This window comes from Chrysochloris asiatica, unplaced genomic scaffold (assembly GCF_000296735.1).
Source record: "Chrysochloris asiatica unplaced genomic scaffold, ChrAsi1.0 scaffold00054, whole genome shotgun sequence".
Lineage (NCBI taxonomy): Eukaryota > Metazoa > Chordata > Mammalia > Afrosoricida > Chrysochloridae > Chrysochloris > Chrysochloris asiatica.
Window position 1 is genome coordinate 9,174,764 of NW_006408572.1, and position 7,695 is coordinate 9,182,458.

At 39.3% G+C, this 7,695-nt stretch overlaps 1 pseudogene; it reads right to left on the minus strand.

Annotated features, from left to right (window-relative positions):
• Nucleotides 1-7,250: 7,250 nt before the first annotated feature.
• LOC102821683 overlaps nt 7,251-7,695 on the minus strand; it is a 13,859-nt pseudogene continuing 13,414 nt past the window's right edge.

The window sequence follows — 7,695 nt, forward strand, 5'->3', positions numbered from 1 at the left end:
ATGTGTGCATCAAATATTTTTGCTTTGTTCATTTGTGAAATATAAGATACATAGAGCTGCAGGAAGGAACTAGGATAATTGTTACAGGGAAGGAATTGTAATAATTGAGATGAAAGAAAGTGTATAATTAGTTGAATGTGAATCTGATAATCTTGCCTATAAACTTCACTCAATTCTCAAAAAGTTTAAAAAAAAAACAGTTAACTCTTATTAATACATGTATTACCAGTTTTCAAATAAATATAAGATTACAGTAAAAAAAAAAAAAATTCATGTACTGTGGAAAAGAAAAGAGAGAAAAAAAATCTAAATCCTACCACCTAGAGACTAGTGTTAGCAGTTGGAGAACATAATTCCTGATACCTCTTTCAGTTTATAAGGATGGGATTAGCCTTTGCATGTTATTTGCCATCGTCAGCTCTAACTCATGGAGACCTCACTTAACTGAACGAAACCTTGCTTGGTCCTGTGCCATCTTTACATTCCAAGTCCATTGTTGGGGCCACTGTGTACTCTTGAGTGATTCGCAACCTATGGAGTTTATTTTCCAGCACAGTATTGGCCATTAATTTTTGATTCATAGTTTTGCTGGCTCATTTTAAAAAAACTGAGCACCCAGTCTTTCTTTTCAGTCTGTCTTAGTCTAGAAGTTCCGCTGAAACCTGTCCACCCTCCAGGTAATTAAAATACTGATGGAATAGCTTCCAGCATCATAGCAACACATAGCTATCACCATACTACAAACTGACAGGTGGTGGATTCTATACGTACTGTTTTAAGAAGAAGAAAATGAAGACAAGTGGATGAATCTGTTGGATGTCATGTTAGTGCTTATTCCTAAAAGGTTTCCTCTAATACTCAGAACCACTACTTGTGGGCATTTCTCAAGCAGAAAGAACTGAAGAAGAACTTAAGCCTCAAGTTGAAATATTGAAGGATTCTATGGGTGTGGAGTTATAGGATAAGCACTGGAATGCCAACCTCAAGGTTGGTGATTTCAAATCCACCAATGGCTCCTTATGAACCTATTCAGGGTTGCTATAAGTCAGAGCCGACTCAATGGAACTTAGCAATAAAAGGCAAAAAACTGAATTGCACAGGAAGCATCAAGAGAAGATAGAAGGAATACACAGTCTCGCCACCAAAAAGAATATGACATTCAACCTTTGGAGGTTGCATGTAATCAAAACCTGATGGTAGTGAAGGAAGACGTTTAAGTTGTACTGAAGGCATTGGAAAGAAAGACACCAGGAATTGATGGAATACCAATTGAGATGCTTCAACAAATCCTGGATGTGTTCACCCCTCTATGCCAAGAAATATAGAAGACAGTTACCTGGCTAACTGACTGGAAAAGGTCCATATTTGTGTACAGTCCAAAGAAAGGTGATCCAATGAAATGCAGAAATTACTGACCAATATCAATGTCCCATTGCAAGTATAATTTGCAGGCGATAATTAAAAATCACCTGCAGCCATACACTAGAGGGAACTGTCAGAAATCCAAATTGGATTAAGAACAGGATGCAGAATGAGGAATGTCATTGCTAATGTCAGATGGATCTTGGCTGAAAGCAGAGACTACCAAAAAAATGCTAACCTGTGTTTTATTAACTACACAAAGACTGTGTGGATCACAACAAATATGAATTAAAAAATCGGAATTCTGGAACACTTGTGCTCATGTGGAATCTGTACATAGTAGACCAAAGGGCAGTCATTCCAAAAGAACAAGGGAATGATATTGCATAGTTTAAAATCGGAAAAGGTGGTCAGGAGCAAGCAGACACCGTGAGCCGACTGTACAACAAAGACATGAGAGACTGAGTGAAACAGAGATGGTGATCCTGGAACCTTGAGTATCAGAGGATAGGACAGAGCAGTCTATTGGTTGCTGACTGGAAGAGGAGGCTGAACAGGAGTAGTGAGAGAGAAGAAAAAATGGGTGGAATGTGGACTGTGTGGCCATCTTAAGCTTCTGCAGATGGCTGTTGACACAAAAGCCTGCAGGCACAGGATGTGGCTGGAGACAGGCAGCAAAGGGATGTAGTTCTCCCTTGTTTCTGTGCTCTCCTGGTAGATGTGTGAGCAGTCCCTACTTTTGCCAACCCAGCAATCAGTGTCTCCACTTCCTGCATAGCCTCTGCTCAGCCTGGGGTCAGGCACCTGGCGTAACGCCCCTGGTCCTGAACTACCGGTCTCTACCACATCCATCAGGACACAGGTGGTGAGTGTCTGAGAATACACCAATATGCAACTATAAAATAAATACAAATATGACACACCACAGTATTTCAGAGAAAACAGTTTCAGCTTACATAGAGAAATAAGACAGAGTGCGTCGAGCATGTCACCAAATTACAGATTCAGAAAATACAGCACCAGAAATGGTATTGGAAGTACCTGATACGGAATTTAAAAGAATACTAATTAGGTAACTTCAATGGAATGAGAGAAAGATGCAGAAAACTTTAGAGGAAATCAAGGAAAACATAGACAAAACTATGGAATAATGGCTGTTTTCCATTAATTGACAAAGTAATGGAGAATATGGGAACTATACAAAACCAGCAATTAGAAAGTCAGAAGATTAACACTAAGACTTCAGAGATAGATAATACACTGAAAGGGCAAAGAAATGGAAGGAATCCATGGAAAATGAATTACTGAGCTTGAGAAAAAAAATGTCTGAATAATCATCTGATGGAGGAAAAATAAAAAACAGAACAAAAAAATCTGCAGAATGCCTAAGATTTATGTGGGACATTATCAAGAGGAATAACTTATGTGATAGGAATTTCAAAGTAGGAAAAGACAAAAAAGCCACAAAGAATATCATCTAAGTGTTGTTAGAAGAAAACTTCAGTAACATCATGAAAGACAAAAAGATAGTCATTCAAGAAGCTGAATGAACTTCAAACAAGATAGGTCTCAAAAGAAAACCAAGACACATGTAATCAAACTTTTCAAAACCAAAGACAAGGGAAAACTCTTAAGAGCCGCTCAGGAAAAATGAAGTTACCTACAAAGAAGAACTATTAAGATTAAGCTCTGATTCCTGTGCAGACAAGAAGACAATATGCTGACATATATAAAACTCTGAAAGACAAAAATTGCCAACCGAGAATCACATATCAAGCAAAACTGTCCATCAAATAAGATGGTGAAATTAGGTCAATGTAACATCACTTACCCCACTTCCTCCCTGAGTTTTTTGTTTCCATTCCTCCTTTCTCAACCCTTCTGAATTTTGTCCTTGGGTAAATGCTGCCCTTTAGATCTTGCGTGGTTGACTACCCACCTCACTAGTGGCGCTATCCTGCTACGTTTCTATCTATTGTGTGGCTGAAAATTGAGCCATGGGGATGAGCACATACTTGAATCCGAACTCATTATTTTCTGTTCTTAGACCCATGCCTTCTACTTTCTTTGGGTTTACTCTTACTATTCTTCTAATAGCGCCATTAACCTGACCATGTGTCATAGCTTTTTACATTGTGTTTTAAAGAAAGCAGAGGAAAACAATGGTCTCTTATATTAGATACAAGGGTCAGTCAAAAAGTATTGCTACTAGGGTTCTAATTCCTATGTTGTTGTTGTTAAGTGCCATCGACTCGGTTCCAACCCATAGCGACCCTGTGTAGGGTTTCCAATGAGTGTCTGGTGAGCTTGAATGGGTTTATTCCAAACAAAACATGTTTAAACATGTTTTTGCAGTCAGTGGATGGCTGAAGGCAAGTTCTCTGAGTAATAAACTTGTCTTTTTAAAAAATTATTATTCTTATTAGGGTGCCTTCAAATAAAGGTCCAATCCAAACAGTAGATACCAAGGGGATCTGCTGAGCCACACCAGTTCTTCTATCAAATATAGAAATTGAATAGATTTGATACTGACAGCACATACAACGTAGGTAAGAGCAAGGTTGTACCAAAGTGCGTAAAATAAGATGAAATTGAAAAATCCACAATTACAGCATATCTCTTTCAGAAAATGGCAAGGCAAACAAATAATTAGTAAAAAGTTTGATTAATTCAACTAACAATGACAAAAACTGACCACATGTTAGGCAATAATGCTTGGCTCAAAAATTTCTAAAATATATATACCATATACAGACTGCACTTCTTAAATTGTAATATTGAACTAAAATAGAGTTAGTCAAAGTGTCAGTGACAAAATATTATCATCAAATAAAACAGGCAACTCATGGATTCAAAAGAATTCAAAATGGAAGTTAGAAAATATTTGGAATAATAAAAAAATAATCATCAAAGAAGCTTATTTCTTTCAAATGTTTTCATTAAAATAAGCATGCTTGAGAGTTTACACTTCGGTATGATGGAGTAAGTTCCTGATAGCCTGATACTCCTACAGAGAACCAAGTATAAACTCTATAAACAAAATGACAGAAAGGTGAAGCTTTGGAGAGTGGACAAAAGCAGTTGTATTTTGCAGGTGAGTTAACACTAAGAAGAAATGACTTGTGTGAAGTGCCGTTGAGTGGATTCCCATTCATAGCGGCACTGTATAGAGTTTCCGAGAAGTGGGTTTGAACAACCAATCTTGTGGTTAACAGTCCAGTGCTTATCCTGCAGCGCCACACCAAAAGTTTCCCATTTTTTGTCTTTAGTCTGAAATCACGTCACCGTTCTGATATGAACATGGGTTGAAAGTGATCTGATAGAAAACCCACTGTCTTTCTGGCCAGAAGAACTAGGGGACAGAGCAGGGTAGCCATAGTCACCAGGAAGTGAGGGGGAAATCCTAAGAAGGGAAGCCCAAATTCTGTGGACAAACTCTGATAAAACCTCTGAAAACAGCATATAGCTACTTCCATTTCACAAATGGACAAAGCAGTATTTGATCTACACATACAAAACAAAAAATACATAAGGGTACATTCTGCAAGCCAGTCTCCTGCCCGCAGGCAGGCACACAGCTTTACTCAGTCCATGGGCCTAATGTATGAAGCTGCTCTACCTCTACTACCACCTCTGCCATTGTCTCTGCTGTGATTACTTTTCTAGGTAGGGATCTCACACTCCACTCATGCTCTTCCTTCCTGGTGCTCCTGGGATGATCTCTTCTTGAAATGAAAGATTAACTACTCTCCACTTCTAGTTACGAATCAGACTGCTAACCTCATGGTCAGCAGTTTGAAACTATCAGTTGTTTCACGGGAGAAAGATGAGGCTTTCTGCTCCTGTAAAGATTTACAGCCTCAGAAACCCTGTACAGTGTCGTTATGGGTCGGAACCGACTCTACGGCACATAACCACCACCACCACTTTTAGTTATACATCTTCTACAATTACAGTTGTGACAATCGTGATTAATCCTGCTAACAATTACTCACAATTGAATCATAAAATCTTATCATCATCATTCCCCATCCCATTTCACCAGATCCATCTGAAGAAGAGGAAAACTATTCAGTGGGGATTCTACCTTACCCGCCTCATTCTGTAACTAAGAACACTTATAAAGGTTCATAAGCCAGCCACTCATGCCTTTATAGTCCCCCATTTTTGATGTTGTTGTTGTTGTTAAATTCCGTAGAGTCGGTTCTGACCCATAGCGACCCTATATAGGGTTTCCAAGGAGCAGCTGGTGAGCTTGAACCACTGACCTTGCAGTTCAAACGGCTTTTCAGTCTGGCGCATTAACGCACAACGCCACACCAGGACTCCAATTTTGATAGCCAGTCTCTAAATTGTCCATCCCTATCAACCCAGTACACTGAGGAAACCAGCTTGTTCTGATATGAAGAATCTTTCCATTCAGTTGGATTTTTGAGCAACTGTATCCATAAGCAAAAGTCCTGTTCATCAAATTGTAGCAATTTATACTTGCTCACAGTATTAAATACCTTTATCTTTATCTGGTTGAGTTCAAGCTAGGTCAAATGGGCATTAGCTCCAAGTTTGGCCATTTATGCAGACATCTTTGCACTTCAGCCCAGTGGGCTGCTTCACATTATTAGCGAGTTTTTTCCTTTTGTCTCTGACTCCAATATGGTTTGACACAGCCCTGGCCTTTATAGGTATACATCTGCTGTCTCGTTCCTTATGTGATTCTCTCATGGTGCCTTACTTGCTCATGTTTATGATTTCAGAATATGAGCTGCTTTTTCTCCTTGGAATTTTATCTGTGGATTAAAGTGACATACCTCAGAGAATTTATATTTGCTTCTCTCGGGCACCTAGGTATATCACCAACTTGGAAACACTTTGGATTCTGTTGTTAAGGCTTTCTTGGACTACACAGACTGAATTTGGACACAAACTGTGGGAGAACTGACTTGTGGTTTCAGGTTGTCAGAAGAGAATTTTTTTCCCTTCTATTCAAGGTCAAGACAGGCAAGTTTTCTTGCTACCTCCCTCCCTGAAATGGGTTTTTGTTTTCTTGTATTCCTTTATATCAAGCTTGTAGGAACTCCAAGAACAGGCAGAAATCTCATGTTAGACTACATTGCAAGAGTTTGGGGCTTTATCTCCTGTGCTTTGTATCCCACAGAATAAGCTGGGTAAAATTCAAGGTCTCCAATGTTTGATAAAAAAAAAACTTTGTGGAGAAAAGCTGACGTTGGCACTCACTTATCACCAGGGTCCTGAGTTTGTACTTAATTTTGTCTTCTGTAGGATGTGCCAGTTCAGCAGTACTTTAAAAAAAAGAAAAAGAAAAGGCATTCAAAAAAATCTATTGTGAATTGAATGAAGGTTTACAGAGCACATTTGTTATTGTTGTTAAGTACCGTGGAGTCAGTTCCAACTCATAGCAACCCTGTATAGGGTTTCTGAGGAAAGGCTGGTGAGCTTGAACTGCCGACCTTTCGGTTCAAACCGACCTTGCAGTCCAGCGCATTAACCCACAGTGCCGCAGCACATACTCAATTTTATATTCAACAATTCATACACATTTTGCTTTTTTTTTTTTAAAAAAAAGTTTTTAAATAATATTTTTTATCCAGGATTTTGGTGTTTTCAGTTAAGAGAGTTATTTAGAGTATCATTGAATCCCCAGGTGGTACAAATGAAGGTTTACAGAGCAGATCATCAGTTTTACACTCAGTAAATCATACACTTTGCTTCATTACAATAATTGCAATTCCCTCCATGCACCAACAGTTAAGAGTATTTACCTCTATTCACTTTACTTATTTATTTCAGGCAGACAATGGCTTGTTTTATTGGCTGACTAATCTACACAATTGCCCAGGCCACTATGTATACACAAGAGCGAGGGAGCTTTATTTCTTGGTCTCTTCCTCCTTGGACAGTTTTGCTGATCTCTTCTTTTGCAGCCTGGAGTTGCTCCTCACAGCACTTGTGTGCTTCCTTGTTCTTAGACCTGTGGGGACCTCAGCCTGGTCAGGCAGGAGCTTCATGCGGGCCTAGTCTGCCTTCATCTTGCGCATGTGTTCCATGAGAATCCACTCGTTCTTAAACACATTCCTCTTTACTTTCAGGTACAGGCTGGGATACATGTGGTACAGGCTGGGATACATGTGGCGGCCAGTCTTCTTAGATTCACAGTATCCTCTGAGCAGCTGGCACAGAATTCTCATCCTCCTCATCCAGGTCACCTTCTTGGGCATTCGAGCACCAGCAGTACCTTTTCGCTTACCTATGCCCATATGTTGGAAATTTTGGACTTGGTGATAGAAATGATGCTGGAGAACGCATGATAGATTT